We start from the raw sequence: 22,584 nt of genomic DNA, 5'->3' as shown, positions 1-22,584 counted from the left end.
TCTCTCTCTATCCAGTGCATTAAATAAGTATGTGGGAGTAAAATGGAATTAAATCCCCATTCAATGGAAACCATGACATTTGGAAACAGGGGAAGCAAGCCAGCTGTGGTAAAGAATCCAAAGAGTCTGAACAGATGACATTTCTTAAAATGAGATCCATGGGAGGCCAGCATGAGCCCTGTGTGTAATGCTTATTAAAAATGGGGGTTCCTAGGCACCACATAACCATCACGTCAGAATCTTGGTAGTCCTCCCCTAAGATTTTTAACGTGCTCATCCCAGGGGACTTCATGCCCACATGGAAGTTAAAGAAAAGTTATTCATGGTTTTGTGTGTGTGTTGTTTAATCAAGGCCAGTCAATATTTTACTAATTTAATAAGCTCACAAGAGATCTCATTACACCTTTGGGCCAGCTAAGCAGATGGGGGATCTTTCTCTTTGGGACTGAGGGATCTGAGAGCTAATAGCTGGAAAGTGGCTGCATTTTCCCTTTGTGCTGAGAAGGGCACAGCCCTGTCCCCGCCCAGCCTCTAGGGATTGAAGACAGAGGAAGTGGCCACAGAAGAATACACCGTGGTTTAGTACTTGCAGGCATTCTCCAAACACTAAGGAACAACTCCCCTGCAACAAGTAGGAAACTGCATTTCAGGAAGTCATTCCTTCAAATGGGAAGAGAAGAGTGTTGAGTGGACCAAGGAGAGACCAGCATTTCTCTAAGCCACTTGCATCCCAAGGCACAAAGGCATCAGGTTTCCCAGGAGTTGTTTACAGAGCAGAACAAATCCACATTCCCCAGGAATTTATTTCTACCTTGGAGGACCACAGCCAACAGGGACAAAAGGAAAGCCCTTGAAGTCCTACCTTTTAGAGGATTTTCATTTTGGAGCAATTGGATGGCAGGCTGCCCAGATGTTCTTTAGGGTCAACCCCTAGGGCTACCAGCCAACCAAAAATCCCCTCACCCCTTGTTCAAATGCCAGCCTTGGTTGCTCTAAGGGCAGAATCTAGGCTGCCTAGGTTAATTCCAAGCATGGGGTTGTGATGTCAAAATAGGGATATGACATCAATGTGAGAGTAGGCTGGGGGAAGCAGGGCAGAAGAGATGAAGACTCTGAGGGGATGGATTAACCCTCTTGGAAGTAGGGTCAAGAGAGAGAGCTAGCTGGCTCTGTGTTCACTTCTTATAGCCTCCCAGACCCTGCTGGGACACAGGCTTGCAGATCTTCTGAAAATGATTCACAAGTACTGAGAGGTAAGTCACAAGGCAGCCCACAGGCCTGCTTCCTTAGACAATTTAGGAGCAAAGAAAGTGAACAACTATCCTCTAGCTCCCCCCTGTGTCAAGTGAAAAACTACTATTTTTGACTGGGAGGTTTAACTTTCGACCCTACCCAAGGAGTCAGGAGCATAACTTTCAAGTGGGTTGAGTGTCAAGATCTCCCAGGATACAGTTAAATCCAGATAGATAACAAGACAATCTTTACATCTGAATACATTTTGGTTTATGTCTCAACTATTATATGGGACATACTTACATTAAAATATTATTTGCTGTATACATGGAAGTTCAGATCAAACTGGTTGGCCTGTATTTTTATTTTTTATTTTATTTTATTTTTCTATTTATTTATGATAGTCACACAGAGAGAGAGAGAGAGGCAGAGACATAGGCAGAGGGAGAAGCAGGCTCCATGCACCGGGAGCCCTACGTGGGATTCGATCCCCGGTCTCCAGCATCGTGCCCTGGGCCAAAGGCAGGCGCCAAACCGCTGCGCCACCCAGGGATCCCCTGGCCTGTATTTTTATGTGCTAATTCTGGCACTCCTTCCTAAGGAGTACCCAGTACTGTTTTCATTCATTCAGATTTATCAGGACCTGGGAACCCGTATTATTTTAAAGCTGCCAAGGTGGCTATTATCAATGACTACAGCTAACTGTTCTTGAGCATTTGCCAATTCAAGTGCTAAATTCTTTTCATGCAATATTCAAGTTAATCCTCACAGCACCTCAAAGAGGTGGGTCTATTATTAAGCCCATTTTAGAGAAGAGAATGAGGCAAAAGACAGCAAGCAACTTGTCCAAGGTCATGTAGCTAATAAGTAAGGGAGCCTTGGTTTGAACCCAGCGAGCCTGGTTCCACGGACTTAGAAATCTTTGAATTGCAAGGATCCTGGGAGGCACATAATAAAAGCCTCCAATGGACTGACAACAGGGAATCTGAGGCTCTGGGAAGCCCATATTCACATTAACCACTAGCTAAGGCAAGTCACAGAGAAGCAACCATCTGGCCCACGCAGGGGGGGCTGGTTCAGGGAAGTTTCCAGAATGACCCTTTCCTTAAAGGAGAAGCAGACCTAAGGGGAAGCAGGGTGTGGGAAGAGGCTGGGTGCTAGGGGTTTGCAGGGAAGAGGTTCAGCATGTCTGGCAATAAGACAGTGTGCTGATGAGGAGTCAGGAAGCTGGGTAGATCTGGAGGGCAGGGGAGAGCCAAAGAAAGAATACAAGTCAAAATTGCATTTTGTTTTTAAATTAAATTTGTTTCGAATAACAAATTTTACTGCCTTCTATGCATTTTAACACATGTATAGATTCATAATACACCTCTACAACTAGGACATAACAGTTCCTTTACCCTTAAAACACTCCCTCATGCTATAACTTTGTATCACACCCTCCCTCCAGCTTTCCCCCCTGGCAATCACAAATCTGTCCTCCATCTCTACAGTTTTTGCCTTTCCCAGAACATTATATAGATGGGGTCATAGGACATCTTGAGAATGTCTTCTTTCACTTGGCATAATACCTCTGAGATTCATCCAAGTTGTTGTATGTATGGATAACTCATTCGTTGTTTTTTTTTTTTTTTTTTTTTTACGATTTTTAAGTTCATTTACTCATGAGACAGAGAGAGAGAGAGAGAGGCAGAGACACAGGCAGAGGGAGAAGCAGGCTCCAAGCAGGGAGCCCGACGTGGGACTCGATCCCGGGTCTCCAGGATCATGCCCTGGGCCGAAGGCAGCCCTAAACCGCTGAGCCACCAGGCTGCCCTCATTCGTTGTTATTGCTGAGTGGTATTCCATTGTGTTGTGGACCAGAGTCTGCTCAATTGGTTACCCACTGAAGGACATTTGGGTGGCTTCCAGTACTTTGCCATTAAAACCAGTGCTGCTCTGAACATTTGTGTACAGGCTGTTGTATGAACTTAAGCTTCCATTTCTCTAGGATAAATGTGCAAGGCTGTGACTGCTGGGTCATATGGTAATTGCATGTTTAGTATTGTAAAAAACTGCCAAACTATTTTCCAAGATAACTGTACCATTTTATATTCCCACCAGCAACATATAGGACAGATCCTTGCTAGCATTTGGTATTATCACTATTTTTTATTTCAGTTTTTCTAATAAATGTGTGGTAATATCTCATAATGATCTTAATTTCATTTCTCTAATAACTCATGATAATGATCACCTTTTATGTGCTTATTTGCTGCCTGTATCTTCTTTTCAGTGAAATCTCTGGTTTTTTTTTTCCCATTTATATTTAGATTGTTTTTTTATTGGTGAGTTTTTGCACTTCATTGTATATTCTAGGTATAGTCCTCTCTTGGACAAGTAATTTGCAAATATTTTCTCCCAGTCTGTACTTTGTCTTTTCATCCTTTTTAAGATTTTATTTATTTATTCATGAGAGACACAAGGAGAGAGGCAGAGACACAGGTAGAGGGAGAAGCAGGCTCCCCACCAGAAGCCCAGTGTGGGATTCCATACCAGGATCCTGGCATCACGACTTGAGCCAAAGGCAGATGGTCAACCACTGAGCCACCCAGGAGTCCCTCTTTTCATCTTTTGATAGGGTCTTTTGCAATACAAAAGTTTTTAAATTTAAAGTGCAAGTCTTAATGTTTTCTTGAGTAGAGTGTGCTTCTCATGTTGTAAACATGTCTAAGAACTCTTCATCTCACCCCAGGTCCCAAAAGTATCCTATATGTACTCTAAAAGTTTTATAGTTTTACATTTAAATCCATGCCCCATCTTGAATTAATTTTTGTATACCATTTGATGCTTAGGTTGAGGCTTTTTTTTTTTTTTTTTTTTGCCTATGAATGTCCAATGATTCCAGCATCACTTGTTTTTTTTTTTTTTTTAATTTTTTTTTATTTATTTATGATAGTCACATACAGAGAGAGAGAGAGGCAGAGACACAGGCAGAGGGAGAAGCAGGCTCCATGCACCGGGAGCCCGACGTGGGATTCGATTCCGGGTCTCCAGGATCGCGCCCTGGGCCAAAGGCAGGGGCTAAACCGCTGCGCCACCCAGGGATCCCTTTTTTTTTTTTTTTTTTAATTTTTTTTAAATTTATTTACCAGCATCACTTGTTGAGGAGACTACCTTACCTGCACGAAATTGCTTTAGTAAAAAAAAAAAAAAAAAAAGGAAATTGCTTTAGTACCTTTGTCAAAAAATCAATTTGGTGTATTTGTGTTTATTTCTGAGGTTTTAATTCTGTTAAATTGATTTATAGGTTTTTTTTCCTTCACCAACATCATGACATCATGTTGTCTTGATTACTCTTAGCTATACAGTAAGTCTTACCTCAGTAAACTGATTTCTTCCACTTTATTCTTTTTTTTTCTTCCACTTTATTCTTTTTAAAAACTGCTTTAGCTTTCCATATAAAATTTAGATTAAGCTACAAGGTATCTTTCTAGGATGTTGACAGAAATTGTTTTAAGTATATAAATAAATTCAGGGAAAACTGACATCTTTATTGAGTCTCTCAGTCCATGGACATGGTATGTCTCTCCATTTCTTCAGGTCTTGAATTTCATCAGCATTTTGTAATTTTTAGCATACGGATTCTGTATACTAAATTTTGTTAGATTTATGCCTAATTATTTCATTTTGAGGAAGCAATTATAAGTGGTATTGTGTTTTAAATTTCTATTCCCACATTCCAATATATAGTTATATGTTGATTTTTATGTGTTGATCTTATATCCTACGACCCTCTTGAACTCACTTATTAGATCTATGCACTTTAGGGGGTTATTTGGTTTTTTTGTGTGTGGTTGGTTCAAATAATTCTTTACATTGTCCCAGGGTGCATAGATGGCTCAGTCAGTTAAGGATCCAAGTCTCAATTTCAGCTCTGATTATAATCTCAGGTTCATGAGATCGACCCCATGTTGGGCTCTGCACTCAGCAGGGAGTCTGCTTGAGATTCTTTCCCTCTCCCTCTACTCCTTCCCCCACTCACATGCATGCTCTCACAAATAAATAAATCGCTAAAAAAAAGAACTCCTTACATTGTCTGCAAACAATATATGCAGTGTATATTCAATCTATATACACAATGTATATTCTATTGAATATACAACCTGCTAGTCTATAGCCTGACTTTTTAGTCTCTTTGCAGTGTCTTTTGCAGAGTAAGAGTTTCACATTTTTAACTTAGTATTTTTTTAAAGATTTTTATTTATTTATTCATGAGAGACACACAGAGAGAGAGACAGAGACACAGGCAGAGGGAGAAGGAGAAGCAGGCTCCATGCAGGGAGCCCGACGTGGGACTCGATCCCGGGTCTCCAGGATCAGGCCCTGGGCCGAAGGCAGGCGCTAAATCGTTGAGCCACCCGGGCTGCCCATGTTTCACATTTTTGATGAAGTTCAATTTATCAGTTTTTTTCTTTTATGTATTATGGTTTTGATGTCATGTTTAAGAACTCTTTGCTTAATCTTAGGTCACAAAAGTTTTCCCCTATGTTTTCTTCTAAAAGTGTTATAATTTTGTGTTTAGATCAAGATACTTTTTTAACATATAAATGTTCACTTGTTCCAACATTGCTTGTTGAAAAGACGATCTTTTCTCAATTGAATTGCTTTTGTACCTTTGTCAAAATCCTACTGACTGTTTTGTGTAGGTCCATTTTTGGATTATTCTGTTTCATTAATATGTGTGTCTGTCTCTTTGCTAATACAATACTATCTTCATTACAGTTTCTTTATAATAAGTCTTAACATTGGGTAGTTACTCCAACTTTATTTTTCAAAATTGTTTTAGCTATTCTGGTTCTTATTTCTTTCCGTATAAATTTGCAATAAGCTTGTCAACACTGAAAAAAATGTCTTGCTAAAGGATTTTTATTGGAATTGCATTAAATCCATTAATTTGGAGAAAACTGACATCTTTACTCTGTTGAATCTTCTGATCCATGAACATTGTCTTTCTATTCATTTTGGTCTTTTATCTGCATTTTATAGTTTTCAGTATACAGATATTATATATGTTTTGTGATATTTACACCTAAGTATTTCATGGGGGTGCATTATAATTATTTTTTAAAATTTTAGTTTTTAAAGGCTCACTGTTAGGACATAGAAATATGATTGGCCTTTGTGTATTGATCTTGTATACTGTAACTTTGTTAACCTCACTTATTCTGAGAGTATTGTTTTAGATTTCTTAAGGTCCTCTACATAGCCATCTTGTCATTTGCAAATAGGGATAGTTTTTGTTTCTTCCTTTCTAATATGAATGTCTTTGGTTCCTTTTTCTTGCTTTATTATACTGGCTAGGACTTCCTTCCAGTATGAGTATAAACATGAGTTGTGAGAATGGACATCCTTGCCTTGTTAATGATCTAGGAGTCTTTCACCACTAAAATTCCTCTTAATCAGGTGACAAAATTCCTTTACTTGGAAGAACTCCCAATTTGCTGAATGTTTTTGCCATGAATGATACTGAATTTTTTCAAGTGCTTTTTCCTGCATCAATTGACATGATCATGTAATTTTTTAGACCATTAATATGGTGACTCCACTGATTGATTTTCAAATATAGAACCTATATTGTGCAGCTAGTATGAATCCCACTCTATCATGGTATATTATTCTACTTATATATTGCTACTTACATATTATTCTATTTAAATATTGCTACAATACACTAGGACTTTTTCATCTATGTTCATGAGAAATATTGATCTGAAGTTTTTTTCTTGAAGTCTTTGTCCCATTTGATATCAGGATAATGCACTGGGAAGTGTTTCCTCCTTTTCTATTTTCTGGAAGAGGTTGTGAGCAAATGGTGTTAATTACTTTTTCAAATGCTTGATAGAATTCACCAGTGAAAGCACCTGAGTCTGAATATTTGTTCTTTTTTTTGAAAGGTTTTACTTTTTTTTTTTTTTTATTTTTATTTATTTATGGTAGTCACACAGAGAGAGAGAGAGGCAGAGACATAGGCAGAGGGAGAGGGAGAAGCAGGCTCCATGCACTGGGAGCCCGACGTGGGATTCGATCCCGGGTCTCCAGCATCGCGCCCTGGGCCAAAGGCAGGCGCTAAACCGCTGCGCCACCCAGGGATCCCTTTTGAAAGGTTTTAAACTATGAATGCGTTTTTTCAATGTCATTAGATTATTCAGGTTATATACTTGATCTTAGGTGCATTTTGAAGTTTATGATTTTTGAAGAATCAGCTTATTTCATCAAGGTTGTCAGAATTGTGGGTAAAGTTATTTGTAGTATTCCTTATTATTTTATGTCTGTGGAATCTATACTGCTAATTGCTTCTTTCATTCCTGTCTGTGAGCACTTTGATATTTTCATTTTAGCAGGCAGTTGGCTTAGGTTCACTTTAGCAGGCAGTTGGGTTCAAGCCACAAGTTCTGACCAAACTTCTCCTAGTGATGGCTCCATTATCAGTTTCTCTTTCAATGCCTTTGCTATTTTAATCTCTCCCTCATCTGTGCCAGTTAGTGGCCACTGGAACTTTGATGTTCATGTGGCTTTTAGTTCAGTTTTCCAAGTATGCAGTTTAGGATCTGATTCATGCACATGTAGTTTGGATGTGAACCTTGAAGTTCATAAACAACTTTACAGGGTCACTTTCCCAAGCTCCTCTCTGTGATATCTCAGTATTTTCCAATTCCCAAGGGCTCCTTCTTTCTGCCCTCTGGCCCAAGACTGGGGCTTTATTTATTTATTTCCACTGCCCATTTCCCATCACTGCACCCACATCTGAAGCCAAGTGGATGGGAGGAGAAAGAGAAGAATGCAACAGGGATTCTCACTCACCCTCTTGGGACCACAACTCTTTCTCCTGGAGGGGAGAGTTTACCTCAAAGCTTTGGGCACCTGCAGCCCCCCTGCTGCCACTCTTACTGCCAGGAGAACTTTCCTGCTCCTTTGGCCTGAACAAGAGGGCTTATCCTGGAACTCTCTCCGTCTGCTCACTCATGGGTATCCCCCAAGTCCAGACTGGAAAATACTGGAAGGAAAAAAAGTTATAAACTTACCACCTGTTCACTGTGGTGAACACTCAAATTATGGTCTTCTCCAATATGCTTGTGGCTACTTAATTTCCAACGTGCTTAAGTAGCTGCCCTATGCATTCTGTTCACGGTTTCTAGCTGCACAGTGAACTTTTCACTTCATCCTACTGAGAACAGGAATCAAGCTGAAATGCATTTTAGCAGACTCACTCTGGCTGTTGGAGTCTCTATTGGAAGAGTCTGGAGTTCAGAACCTAAGAGGCCAGGTGGCTGAACCAAGGTGGAGGCCATGCAGATGAAGGGCAGCAGGCAGATGCAAAACTGTTCAGGGCTGGCACTCACAGGATCTTAGGACAGCTGAATGTGAGAGGTGAAGTAGGGCAGGAGTAAACAGGACACTCGGGTTTACTACTGGTCCGACTTCCAGGTCTGGAAGGTAACCCAAAGACTGTGATGAGGGCAGTCTCAAGGCAGTGGGTAGTGGGTCAGATGGAGCAGTGGGGAAAAGCCAGGAGAGAAGCTGAGGCTACAGGAAAGAAAGAATAGTAATGGAACCAGGTCCCACCGGAGTCACACAGGGGTGGATGCAGGGAGGTCGCTAAGTTTGATGGTAGAGAGCTGAGGTGGTGTGGAAGGTGGACTTTTTTGCTCTATGGAATGGGAAGGAGACAAGGTCTTTTGCTGGGGTAGCGAGGACATACAGAGTGGCAAGGACTTCAAGAGCCACTGAAAGATAGGAAAGGAAGCTGTCAGGGGACCCACACTGGGGAGGTACTGATAAAGGCCCCACAGAAGCCCTGGGTTTAAGGGTATGCTGATCCATGTGGTAGGGAGGGGTTACTCCCAAAGCTGGCTGTGTGGTATATGTACCTTGGCTCAGTGAAGGGGCCCTATTACTCCTGCCTGAAGACAGAATATGCAGAACTGAAGGGTCATCACCAAAAGAGCAATAGCTTCACTGCTGTCAACTTGAGCAGCCACCACACCCCAGTTGCTGAGCTGAGCAGTCTATAATATTTAATTTATTCCTCTTGACAACCTTATGTGGTCTTTATCAATAGACATGCTTTTAGGGTAAGGAAACAGAGGCACAGAGTGGTCAAGCAACTTTGCCAAAGTTACCCAGCTAGGAAATGGCACAGCTGGAAAGGAAAAGCCCAGGACTGTCTGGTTTCCAGGCTGCTCCATGGTTTGCCAAAGGATGTGTGGGTGTGATGGAAGCTAGACAATCAGGCGAGGGAGGAAGACCCCTCTCAGTAGGGACTGAGGGACAGATCCTGGGGCAGGCCAAGCAAGAGAGAATAGGAAAGAAGGCAGCTGTTAGAGGAAGAGCCAGAGGTCCAGAAGGGTACTGAGAGGGTAGCTGATGTGGCAGCCAAAAAGAGGTCAGACTCCGACTTCAAATTACTGAGCCTGAGCCCCAGGGTGCAGAGGTAGCCATGTATAGGAGGCAGACAGGATCTGTGGAATCAGGGCACAGCTAACGGTGCAAGGGTATGTCAACCAGAAGACAAGGCCCAGGAACTTAAGGACAAGTTCCTTGGCTGAGGGCCCGGGTAGACCTGGGGCTGAGATGGCGGGGAGCAATCCCAATAGGAATATCAAAATGCCAAGATTTGGTTGAACGAGTGGCACAGGGAGGCAAATGCTGGAGGTGGGCATGACCCTGGCCTTGGTCACTTGCTCCTCTCAGAGCAGGGGGCTGTCCAGATGTAAATTCATTCTCTTGATTGTGTTCTTCTCCCCAAAGGTACCACATTCTGATGACCCTACACGGACCTTTTTAAAAAGACAAGTGAGTGAGCAAAGGCACATATGCAAACCAGCCCTCACAGGTCCAGCACATCCTCAGAAGGGCCTTGATCCAGCCACCAGATGGCAGCTGCAGACACCAGATAAAGCCTTCCATTGTCAAGAGAGGCCCACATTTCAGAAGCTACTGAAAGTGTAAATCAGCCAGTCCTGGGATTGCCTGGCTCCTCATCAGAATACCAGAAGAGGGATCCCTGGGTGGCGCAGCGGTTTGGCGCCTGCCTTTGGCCCAGGGCGCGATCCTGGAGACCCCGGATCGAATCCCACGTCGGGCTCCCAGTGCATGGAGCCTGCTTCTCCCTCTGCCTGTGTCTCTGCCTCTCTCTCTTTGTGGCTATCATAAATAAATTTAAAAAAAAATTAAAAAAAAAAAGAATACCAGAAGACTTCATGCTGTTCCTCACACAGATTCTTCTAATAATACAAGAGAAAAATCTTATAAATCTGAGATGAAGGAAGACTGTCCTGGAAGGCTGGTGAGCTCTGCTCTCTCTTGTGACACAGGTCCCTGCCCATTTCCAGCCCCACTGGAAGGTCACCTGATCAGTTGCCCAAGACTTGACCTGACTTGACCTCCTAGAGCTCTCTGTGCTCACTGCTCTTAGGTTCCCCAGGCCTGGCATGCTGCCTGAGGCAGAAAGCATGACCATTCAGTAGCTGTGGCTTGCGTATGTGTAGACATTGTCTCCAGCGTTCCACGGCAGCAGGGCAGAGGCCCAAGGGAGGACACAAGCAGGATGATTGCAGCTTGGGGTTTGGCAGGTGGATGTGCTAAAAGGTCAAGAGGCCAAGAAGGGCCTGGCAAGGTAGGGGCTGCACAGGGGATCCATGGGAAAGGCTGCATAGTGGGAAGTTTGGGTGGACAGAAGAAAGCGAAGGACAGGATCTTTGGGAGCTTGAAGACACATATGGGGATGATCAGTGATAGGGAGCAAGATGTGGCAACATGTCAATGGAAGGCTTTGTAGAGGTAGGAAGGGGGAGAGGGGACAGCCCTAGAATGTGGCCAAAGACGATGCCAGAACTTGCTCCAGGCTGGACAGGTCATCTATGCCCTTCTCCTGACCCCACCTTCAGTGAAGTTGCAGGAGGTGAGAGGTGAGGAGCAGGAGCGTTGAAGAGCAGCTTCTGGTAAAGGAATCAGCTATACCAGGGCAGGTACACACCAGAGACAAGCTTCCTCCAAGAAAGATCAAAGGACAGGGGAGGGGGGCACAAGGCTTGCCACAAACAGGGCGGGGTGTGAGTGAGGAACATAGGGTGAAAGTTAGGGAGGGAGGGGCCTTTGGCCAAGAGGAGAAAGAGAGGACAGTGGCTGAGGATAGTAGGGACAGGTTGGTTCCTGTCTTCCTAAGAAGCAGTAAGGACGATAAATAAGGAAAAGAGAACCTCGTTTAAAACAAACCAACAGGGGATCCCTGGGTGGCTCAGTGGTTTAGCGCCTGCCTTCGGCCCAGGGCTGATCCTGGAGTCCCAGGATCGAGTCCCACATCAGGCTCCTTGCATGGAGCCTGCTTCTCCCTCTGCCTGTGTCTCTGCCTCTCTCTCCCTGTGTCTCTCATGAATAAATAAATAAAATCTTTAAAAATAAATAAATAAATAAATAAATAAATAAATCCAACACTAGTAATATACTATATGTTAATTAACCGAATTTAAATAAAAGAAAACTTAAAAGAAAATAAACCAAAATAAAACAAACCAACAAAACCAAGGTAGTTGCCAAAATGAGCACTGTGCTCATCACCATAAAGTGGACATGGAAGGCAAGAGCACCTCTGGGTCCTGTGGATCAGGTACACATGGCAGCTGCATGCAGACCCCAGGCTTTCCCAAACTACCAGGGAAGCCAGCCCCAGACCTAGTGAGAACTGGTCCCGCAGGGCCTTGGCTTGCTGACCTCATCCCTGGAGGCATCTTTAGAAGTTAGGGTCAGCTTTGGGGCCTAACTCCCTAGAGCACAGCAGGCCAAAGGGATGAGGTACAGCAGCTGGAAGGCCAGGACCCAGTGAGAAAGCAGAGGCAAGAGAAGTGAGCCATGTGGCCTGGAGTGAGTGAGGGGCAGTGGTCAGAGTACGCCCTCACAGTGGACTCCACATCTGTGCTCTCTCTTGTTCTTGGTTCAGATTGGTCATTTTGATTGTGGCTGCCCGGTAATACTTCCTTCCCTTGTTCCCTTGTGGAAGGCCTCTCAACCTGCTCCAGCTGATAGGGATGCTCAGCCTGACCCTTCCTCCTATAACCTGTGCCTCCTCCTTGTGGGAGTACTGGCCTGGGCTGGGGTGCCACTGGGTCCAATGGCAGCTCTCTTTTCCAGAAACAGGTTCTGGGACAGGTGTCCCCATGTTCTTGGCCTCTTACTCTACCTCACTTCTCCCTCTAAAGGGTAAGGTGCATCCAGGCTGCCTACTCTCCACCTCAACCAGAGAGCCCCTCCAAGGCTGAGTCCAAGCCTGTGCCTGTTCATCTCTTGAGTTACCCACACATGGCTCAGTCCCCAGGACACAAAAGGATGCCCACCAGAGCCCTTTGTGACATATACATGCACTTTAGCATATAAGGAACATTTTGGCTTCAAGCGATGTCCCATTATTGTACTGCTTGCTTTCTTTCACAGACAGAAAAGAAGCCTAGTGTCAACAATAAAAAGCAACCATAAACAGAGGGAGCAAAAACAACATCTAGGGAGTTTGAACATCCTCCCCCCCCCCCCACGATGCCCCCGTGCACTTGGAGAAGTCTGCCCAATTTTTGGCTAAAGTTCATTTCTTTAGTGATTATTCACAAAAAGGTTAAAAGAAAAGTCTTTCTCCCCATGTAGCAGAAAGATTTGACAACTGTGTCAATGTCATTTGTATCTCTCAGAGCTTGATTGTGACATAACAGGTATAACAAATAAGGATAAGTAAACTCAAACAAGGAACCCCAAATCTGCACCCCAAATACATAGGTAAGAGGGAATCTGAGAGTCTTCACTAAGCAAAACAAAGGGAATACAAATTGACTAGAGAAAAGACCATGGGATTACAGGGCATTTGACAGGACATCATGCTTCACTGCTTTCAAATCCTTATAATTTGAAATATGTCTCAGCAAGCAATTTGCTTCCCTCTGAAGAGGTGCAGGCAAATCAGCCCTTCCCGGAGAAGAGCCCAATGGCAGCTGTTAAGCAAACCCCTTCTCGAAGGGCTCCAAATAACTGAAGTGCTCAAACCATCTGATGCAAGGTCCTTGGGCAGAAAGTAGGCCATTCTGCTGTATGCGGGCTTCTGCTGCTGACCAAAGGTGCTTAGGTATCCTGGGACGGGCAGGTGGCTTCTGTGCTCTGGCTGCTGAATCAGTCAGCCCTTCTGGCTACTGTCCTCCCTTCAGGAGACTTGTACCCCCAGCCAGATGGAGGCCCTAGCCCCAGATCTTGCCAAGGCCATCCCTACCTGACTGATTTCAAACCTCCCCTTGGTAACCACTGGACTGTGAGATGATACAGCCTGAATACACACTGTCCCCAGCCACAGAGAACCCCCACAGTCCCTGAACACAACCATTCCTTTGCTCCAGACATTCCCATTCCCACTGTCTGGATAGTCTTCCTTCTTTCTTTCTCCTCTCACCTCCATCTCCACATTTCAAACTCTTCTCTGTCCTTCAAAATCCAGCTCAGGTCTCAGCTCCTATAAGTAGCCTTCCCTGACATTGTTCCTCTCTCCCACCTACCCCAGTGGTGACAGCCTCCCCTGCAAATCACTCTAACCTCCATGGGAGCTGTCACGCCTCGTTCATCAAGTTTGAGTTCATGTAGGACTGTGCCATTTGAATGATGTTTGTTTCCTCTGAAAGGTTAATATATAACGGTGCATACCGTGCAGAGGTCTACCAGGGGTTATTTTTTGTATAACAAAAATTACTGTGGCCTGGAAATAGGTGGTTCCTTCTTTTTTATGTGAAATTTTTAATTCTTTCATTCTTTATTATTTATTCATTTGAGAGAGAGAAAGAGTGTGTGCATGCACAAGCTGGGGGTTAGGGGAGAGGGAGAGGAAGAAGCAGACTCTCCCCTGAGCAGAGAGCCCAATGTAGAGTTTGATCCCAGGACCTTGAGATCATGACCTCAGCCAAAGGCAGAAGCTTAATGAACTGAGCCATCCGGGTGCTCCAAATATAAAACTGAAAAGCTCAAAAGGCCAAGTTTCAGGTACCCAAGAGGTTGGTTATTTCTGTAGAGAGCAGATATGTGCTGCTGAGGGTTGGGCTCCAGAGTGTGTCCAGGTCCCAGGCTTTGGAGAAGATCCAGAGCTGGGGCACGGCTGGCGGAAGGGCCACTGTCCCAGCACTCAGCACTGTGGGACACAGACACTCCTTCAGGAGGTGCAGGCACACCCTCAAGATGATCATGACTTGTCCCTCTGCACCCACCAGCAGCACGTCCGCAGGCAGAGGGGAGGGCAGCTGCCTTCCAGGAGATGCAGCCTGCTGGAGCTACTGTGCCACATTTCAGAGAACCCCATGTTGTTGGAGGTAGGTCATTTTAAGACCGTGAAAGCTTTTCAAACACCCTGGGTGCTTGACCTTCTGCAGATGATTCTGTCATTTTATCCGCTACCAGCTGTGGGTAGGATGATTTACGGGTGCTGGGGCACACTCCCTGACCAGAGTGCTGAGATGAACGCAATTGGTCACATCCATAGCACCACACGTTTCCCATATGTTATCATGTAATCCTCTTGGTGGCTGTGCAGGAGTGCTGAAGATGAGAAATCTGGGACTCAGAAAGATTAACTGGTTTGACTAAGGCTCTAGAGCTAGACGGGAGCTCAGGGAGAAGCTTTGCCAAAAAAAAAAAAAAAAAAAAAGAAGAAGAAGAAGAAGAAGAAGCTTTGCCAACCATCCACTTTACAGATAAAGAGATCGAGGTCCCAAGAGAAACAATCATTTGCCCAAGGTCAAATCTGACCCTCCTTGGCTCAGCATCCTGTCCATAGTGCCAGAGAACATTTTACCAAATTTGGAAAGTGAATGGCAAAAGAAACACAAAGTTAGCCCAGAAGGACAAAGATGAAGTCTTGAAGAACCTTTGGGACCCCCACCCCCAGCCCAGCTCTCTGCTGGAACCTCTCATCATGTCCCTGACCACCCTCCTCTCTTTTGTAACAAATGCTGGTTTGTTTCTCAGATTAAGCAGAAACTGGTCTCACCCCTTCTACCACTGGTTCTGCTGTGCCTCCCAGTGCCACACACACAAACACACACATACACACAAAAAGAAAAAAAAAAAAACCAAAGCAAAGAACAGATCTGCATTCTCATTCACATGCTCTGATCCTTCAAACTTGCAATATGAGTAGGCTCTCCCTGGCCTTCCTTTCTACATGTCATTACATGTCATGAGTCCTTTCATCTGCTCCAGTGGTGACAGGTACAGAGAAACCACGACACCCCAATCCTCCTCTCCAGGGACAGTCCTAGCACTGACAAGGGTGTCCTGCCTGCTGTGCACACTGGCCCCACAACAAACCCTCACTGGGAACTGACCCCAATGCCAAACCTAGGTCTGGGCCCTGAAATCACCATGGAAATAATACAGGATCGCTCTGCCCCGGAGGAAATAAGGTTTTATGGAAGAGATGGACAATAAGTAACTAAACAAGCCAGTCAACTAATGATGGCAGACTGCAGGGAAGAAAAAAAAAAAGGATACTACCATGGATCTGTCTTAGGAGAAAGGACCAACTTAAAACACTCTGAAGGGTCATTAAGCTGAGACCTGAAGGATGAGAGCCAGGCAGGCAGAGAGTAAGAGCAGGAGGTTTCTAGGCAGAGAGGAGAGGCCAGTGAGCACAAAGGTCCTGGGGCAGGAGCTGAATATAGCAAGCAGGGAGAGAGTGAGGGAAGAAAACCATATAGACTGTCAGGCAGGGTAAGGAGCTCTGACTTTACCCTGAGAACACTGACAAGCCACCTGAGATTACTTTGCATATGTGTGTGTAAGTGTAGCAAAATACACATAAAATTTAACATTTTAACCATTTTAAGTATATAATTTAGTGATAGTACATTCAAATGTTATGCAACCATCTCCTCTAGTTCCACAACATTTTCATCACCCAAAAAGAAACCCTGTACCCACTAAGCAGACACTTCTCATCCCGTCTCCAGCTACTGGCAACCACTACTCAGCTCTCTATCTCTCTGGATTTGCCTATTTTAGACATTTCCTATACACAGAATCATAAAATATGTGGCCTCCTGTATCTGGCTTCTTCTACTTAATGTGTTTTCAAGGTTCATCCATGTTGTAGCATGTATCAGTACTTCCATTCCTTTTCGTTGCTCAGTAATATGCTGTTGTATGGATACACTACATCTGTTCATCCATTCATCTGATGATGGACATTTGGGCTATGCTCACCTTTTGGCTCTTGTGGATAGTGGATACTATGAATATTTATGTACAAGTGTTTGTTTGAACATCTGTTATCAATTCTTTGGGGTATATGCCCAGGAGTGAAATTGCTAGGGTCATATGAGTGGTCATATTTTTAACTTAGTGAGAAATTACTAAGACATTTTCCACGGTGGCTGCACCATTTTACACTCTTACTGGCAATGTTTGAGGGTTCTAATCTTCTATGTCCCTGTCAATGCTTACTTTCCATTGTTGCTGGGTTTTGGTCTTTGTTTTGATAATATCCATCCTAATGGGTGTGAAGTTTTATCTCATGTTCTGTCATTTTCTTAATGACTAACAATGTTGATTATCTTTCATGTGTTTATTAGCCATTTGTAAATCTTTGAAGAGATGTCTATTCAAGTACTCTGTCCATTAATATCATGCATTCTAGACTCATCAAAAACATGTCTTACAAATATTCTCTCCAATTCTGTGGGTTGTCTTTTCCCTTTCTTTTTTTTTTAATGAATTTTTAAAAGACTTTATTTATTTATTTATTTATTTATTTATTTATTTATTTATTTATTTATTTTTGAGAGATATAGAGAAAGAGAGAGAGAAAGAAAGAGAGAGAGGCAGAGACACAGGCAGAGGGAGAAGCAGGCTCCAAGCAGGGAGCCCAACGTGGGACTCAATCCCAAGTCTCCAGGATCATGCCCTGGGCTGAAGGCAGTGCTAAACCGCTGAGCCACCAGGGCTGCCTTCCCTTTCTTTCTTTCTTTCTTTCTTTCTTTCTTTCTTTTTTTTTTTTTTTTAAGATTTTATTCATTTATTCATGAGAGACATGCAGAGAGAGGCAGAGACATAGGCAGAGGGAGAAGCAGGCTCCCTCTGGGGAACCCAATGCATCAGGGTATTGAACCCGATGGGACTCAATACCAGGACCCCAGGATCACAACCTGAGTAGAAGGCAGATAGATGCTCAAACATTGAGCCACCCAGATACCCCATCTTTTCCCTTTCTCAATAAGCATCCTTAGATGCACAAAAGTTTTAAATTTCAATAAAGTAATTTACATATATATATATATATATATATATATATTTTGTCTTTGGCTGCTTGTGTTTTTGGTGTTATATCTAAAAAACCATTGCCAAACCCAAGGTCACAAAGATTTACTCCTTTTTTTCCCCCTTAAAGTATTATGGTTTTAACCCTTATATTTTTAGGTCTTTAATGCATTTGAGTTTTTGTACATGATGTGAGGTAGAAGTCCAACTTCATTCTTTTATATGTGAACACCCAGTCATCTCAGCATCATTTGTCGAAGAGACTATCTTTCCCCATTGAGTGACCTTGGTATCCTTGTTGAAAATCCATTGCCCATAGATTATGTTTATTTCTATACTCTCAGTTTTATTTCATTGATCTGTATGTCTATCCTCAGTCCAGTACCACACTGTTTTGATTGTTGTAGGTTTTTCCTTAAAGATTTATTTATTTTAGAGAAAGTACACTGAGGGGAGAGCAGAGGGAGAGGGAGAGAAACTCAAGCAGACTCTGTGCTGAGCTTGGAGCCTGATGCAGGGCTCGATCTCATGACCCTGAGATCATGATCAGAGACAAAACCAAGAGTTGGATGAACCACCCAGGCATCTGTTGATAGTTGCAGCTTTATAGTAAGTTTTAAAATTAGAGTTTTCTAACTTTGTTTTCATTTTCAAGGTTGTTTTGGCTATTTTGGGTTCCCTGGAATGATTTTTTTTTTTACTTCTAAGAAAAAAAGACCATTGGAATTTGGTATGGATCATACTGTATCTATACATTGCTTTGGGCAGCATTACCATCTTAATAATATTAAGTCTTCCAATCCATGAACACAAATGTCTTTCCATTTACTTAGGTCTTCTTTAACTTCATTCAGTAATTTTTTTTTCAGTTTTCAGTGAAGATTTCATGTCCTTGGTTAAATTTATTCCTCAGTATTTTATTATTTGTGATTATATTTAAACGGAATTGTTTTCTTCACTTCTTTTTTGGATTCTTCATTGTGAGTACAGAGAAATACCAGTGAGGGTTGTTGATCTTGTGCTGTGCAGCTTTGCTGAATTTGTTTATTAGCTTTAATAGTTTTTTTTTGTGTGTGTATTCTTAGAGATTTTCCATATATAGGATTTTGTCATCCTCTAACAGGAAATTTTACTTCTTCCCTTCCAATTTTTCCTTTTGTTTCCTTTTCTTGTCTAGAACTTCCAGTATAGTATAGAATATCCATGGTGAAAATAGACATCCTTGTCTTGTTTCTGATCTTAGGGGAAAACTCTCAGTTTTGTTCTTTTTTTCTTTTTCTTTTTTTTTTTTTTTTTACCATTGAATATGAGGTTAGCTGTGGGGTTTTTCATAAATGTCTTTTATCACGTTGAGGAAGTTACACTTTAGTCTGAGTTTGCTGATGTTTTTATCATGAAAGGGTGTTGGATTTTGTCCTTTTTCTGCATCAGTTGAGATGATCATGTGAGGTTTTTTTTTCCCTTCAATCAATGTAGTCTAATATACTGATTGGTTTCTTACTTTGAACTGCCCTTGCATTCCTGGGATAAATCCCACTTGGTCATGGTGTATAATCCTTTTGATATGCTGTTGGATTTTGTTTGCTGATATTGTGTTGAGGAGTTTTACATCTATATTCATAAGAGATAATGGCCTATAGTCTTTTTTTATTTTCCCCCTGTGATGTCTTTGTTTGGCTTTGGTACAGGGCCAGACTCCCAGAGTAAGTTAGAAAGTGTTTCCCTCCTCTTCATATTTTGGAACAGTTTGAGAAGGATTGGCATTAATTCTTCTTTAAATGTTTAGTAGAGGGGCACCTGGATGGCTCAGTGGTTGAGCGTCTGCCTTTGGCTCAGGTTGTGATCCTGGGGTCCTGGGATCAAGTCCCACATCAGGCTTCCCGCAGGGAGTCTGCTTTCCTCTCTGCCCATGTCTCTGCCTCTTTCTGTGTCTCTCATGAATAAATAAATAAAAATCTTTTTAAAATGTTTAGTAGAATTCACCAGTGAAACTATCTGGTCCTGGACTTATCCTTGTTGGGAGATTTTTTAGGACTGATTCAATCTCTTTACTTATTATTTTCTATTTCTTCTTTAGTCAGTTTTGGTAATTTGTGTGTCTAGGAATTTGTCCATTTTATCTACGATGTCTAATTTGTTAGCATAAAATAGTTCATAGTATTGTTTTATAATCCTTTTTTATTTCTGTAGGATCAGTAGTAGTGTCCTCATTTTCATTTCTGATTTTAGTAATTGGAGTCTTCTCTCTTTTTTTTCCTAATCAGTCTGGTAGAAGGTCTGCCAATGTTGTTGATTGTTTCAAAGAACCAACTTTTTTGGTTTCACTGATTTTTCTCTATTATTTTTCTATTCTCTATTTCATTTATCTCAACTCTATATTTATTGTTTCCTTTCTTCTGCTAGCTTTGGTTTAGTTTAGTCTCCTTAATCTAGTTTCTTAAGATGTAAGGTTTGGCTATTGAGATTTTGTCTTTTTATTTTTTTTAAACATTTTTAAAATTTATTTATGATAGTCATACAGAGAGAGAGAGAGGCAGAGACACAACAGGCAGAGGGAGAAGCAGGCTCCATGCACCGGGAGCCTGACGTGGGATTCGATCCCGGGTCTCCAGGATCGCGCCCTGGGCCAAAGGCAGGTGCCAAACCGCTGTGCCACCCAGGGATCCCCAGAGATTTTGTCTTTTTAAATGTATATTTTATAGGTATAAATTTCTCTCTGAACACTGCTCTTGCTGTATCCTATAAGTTTTGGTATGTTGTATTTTCATTTTCATTAAACTCAAAGTATTTTCTAATTTCCATTATGATTTTATATTTGAACCATGGGTCATTCAAGAGTGTTTTAATTTATACATATTGGTGAATTTTCTAGTGTTTCTTCTGTAATTGATTCCTAGCTTCATTTCACTGTAGTGAAATGAAAAAAAAAAATACTTTTTGTGAAAACCTCACATGAAAAAAGATACTTTGTGTGATTTATGTGGCCTAACAGCGTATCATGGAGAATTTTCCACATGCATTTAAGAACAATGTATGTGGGGATGCCTGGGTGGCTCAGCAGTTGAGCATCTGCCTTTGGCTCAGGGCATGATCCCGGGGTCCCAGGATCGAGTCTCACATCAGGCTCCCTGCATGGAGCCTGCTTCTTCCTCTGCCTATGTCTCTGCCTCTCTCTGTATGTGTTTGTCTCTCATGAATAGATAAATAAAATCTTTTTTTAAAAAAAAGGAGAATGTATGTGTTCCACTGATGTTGGGTGAGTGTTCTGTATATGTCTGTTTTTTTTTAATATTTTATTTATTTATTCATGAGAGACACAGAGAGAGAGAGGGGCAGAAACATAGGCAGAGGGAGAAGCAGGCTCCATGCAGGGAGCCCGATGTGGGACTCAATCCCAGGACCCCAGGATCACATCCTGGGCTGAAGGCAGGCGCTAAACCACTGAGCCACCCAGGCGTCCCTGTATATGTCTGTTAAGTCTAGTTGATTTATAGCACCCAAGAGTTTAAGCAGTGCCAGTATATGATTAAATTCCCATTTTTTAACATGTCATTCTGCCTGTGGTTTGGAGAAGTGACTTCACAGGAAGAGAGTGAGGAGGTTGTTGCAGATGTCCCGGTAAGAGGAGATGGTGTCTGGACTGGTGGGAGGCAGAAAAGCTGGGGAGTAGCAGATGTTTTCAAGAAGTAGGTAGAGGTAGGAAGTAGGCTTTTTGCTAGAAGATACTTGGTCCACAGTCTAAGAAGGAACAGATAGGCCCCAGGATGACGTGCAGGGGGTCTTTCTGGAGTACTGTCTGTGCCCTTGACCTACCTTGGTCACTATCAGCCAGAGTCAGAGAACTACACCAGGCTATCTTCCTTCATTCAGGGTTGCCTGAAACTTACTCCATGTGAAACGTTGCAAACCACAACTCTCCAACAACAGCCTGAGAACAGTGGGAGAAGGGTGTTGCCTTGCAGAGAATGCTACCACAAGAAGAACTATTTTTCAAGAAACAATCAGCCTTTCTATAAAAGCACAGTATCTTCCTGAAGGCTTCTCTTTCACACACATTAGTTCATTTATATTTCAAAATACTCAAAGGAGAGGAATCCTACCATTTCTCATCAACATATAGCAAGTACTACCTTGAATTGTACCTGAATGTTTATCCTGTGTCCTTACCAAGCTAACCCTGGGGAACACAAGACATGTGCTGTGTCTCCAGCCCCTGAAAATGCCAAGGGGTATGAAATGAAGCAAGGTGAGCCTGAGGCAACTTCTTTAGGGGTCCCAACCTCCCCTAGGGGAAGTCCAGGCTGAGCAATTCCTAGCACTGCCCAGCTGAGTTAACATTCACCGCAGAGGTTTCCATAGACCTCCAAACAGAAAGCACAGACTCTACTGGGGGTTTCACCATACCCCATGCCTGAAATGACCCCAACATCCTCCTTCAGTAGGAAATGGTGTGGTATCCTAGGGACCCCTTGCCAAGCTCAGCATCACTGTTGACACACCAGAGTCACACAAGTGCTGACCCCAAGGAAGAGTCACAAGGGGGAGGAGGGCAGGGCGATCCATGCTCCAAATGTGTGAGACCAAAAAAGAAGATCAGACTATATTCAATGACCTTCAGTGTGCACTGAGAAGCTACTGCTGAGTGAGACCCCAACACAATCCGACTAGGGATGGGGTTTGGCGGTTGATATCATAGCACCCCTCATCCTGCTTTGTGCTAGAGCTCCTTCCATGGGATTCACTGTCTCCCCAACCAGACTGTGTGCTAATCCTGGAGAGCAGAGGCTGTGAGAATACCTGGAGCCCTACCTTCCTAAAAGAACCCCACATGGGTCTGAGGAAACACACACCATTTTGTGTTAACCTCAGAAGAATCACAGCTTCTCAATCTGTCCTCCCTGTGTGTGTGTGGACCTAGTTTTCACCCATCAGAAACATTTGCTATCCCTCTGGGTGGACAAGGCTGTGGGAGGCAGGCATTCTCACACACTGCTACAGGCATCTGGTAGTACAACCCCTTTGGAGGACAGCTTGACAATC

The 22,584-nt window shown here is 42.9% G+C and overlaps 1 protein-coding gene across 5 annotated transcripts in view; it reads right to left on the bottom strand.

The window, feature by feature from the left end:
* The window catches only part of OSBP2 (oxysterol binding protein 2), a 196,067-nt gene that overhangs the window by 119,553 nt on the left and 53,930 nt on the right, over positions 1-22,584 (bottom strand). The window contains exon 1 of one of the 5 annotated variants that reach the window (XM_025474562.3): positions 863-1,014. The exons of the other annotated variants lie outside the window; for them this stretch is intronic. The gene's annotated coding sequence lies outside the window, so the exon portion shown is untranslated. Of the gene's footprint in view, positions 1-862; positions 1,015-22,584 lie in introns of those variants that run through there. 5 annotated transcript variants of the gene reach the window in all.

Source organism: Canis lupus, chromosome 26 (genome assembly GCF_003254725.2).
Source record: "Canis lupus dingo isolate Sandy chromosome 26, ASM325472v2, whole genome shotgun sequence".
Classification (NCBI taxonomy): Eukaryota; Metazoa; Chordata; class Mammalia; order Carnivora; family Canidae; genus Canis; species Canis lupus.
This window is presented reverse-complemented; position numbering and strand designations above follow the sequence as displayed.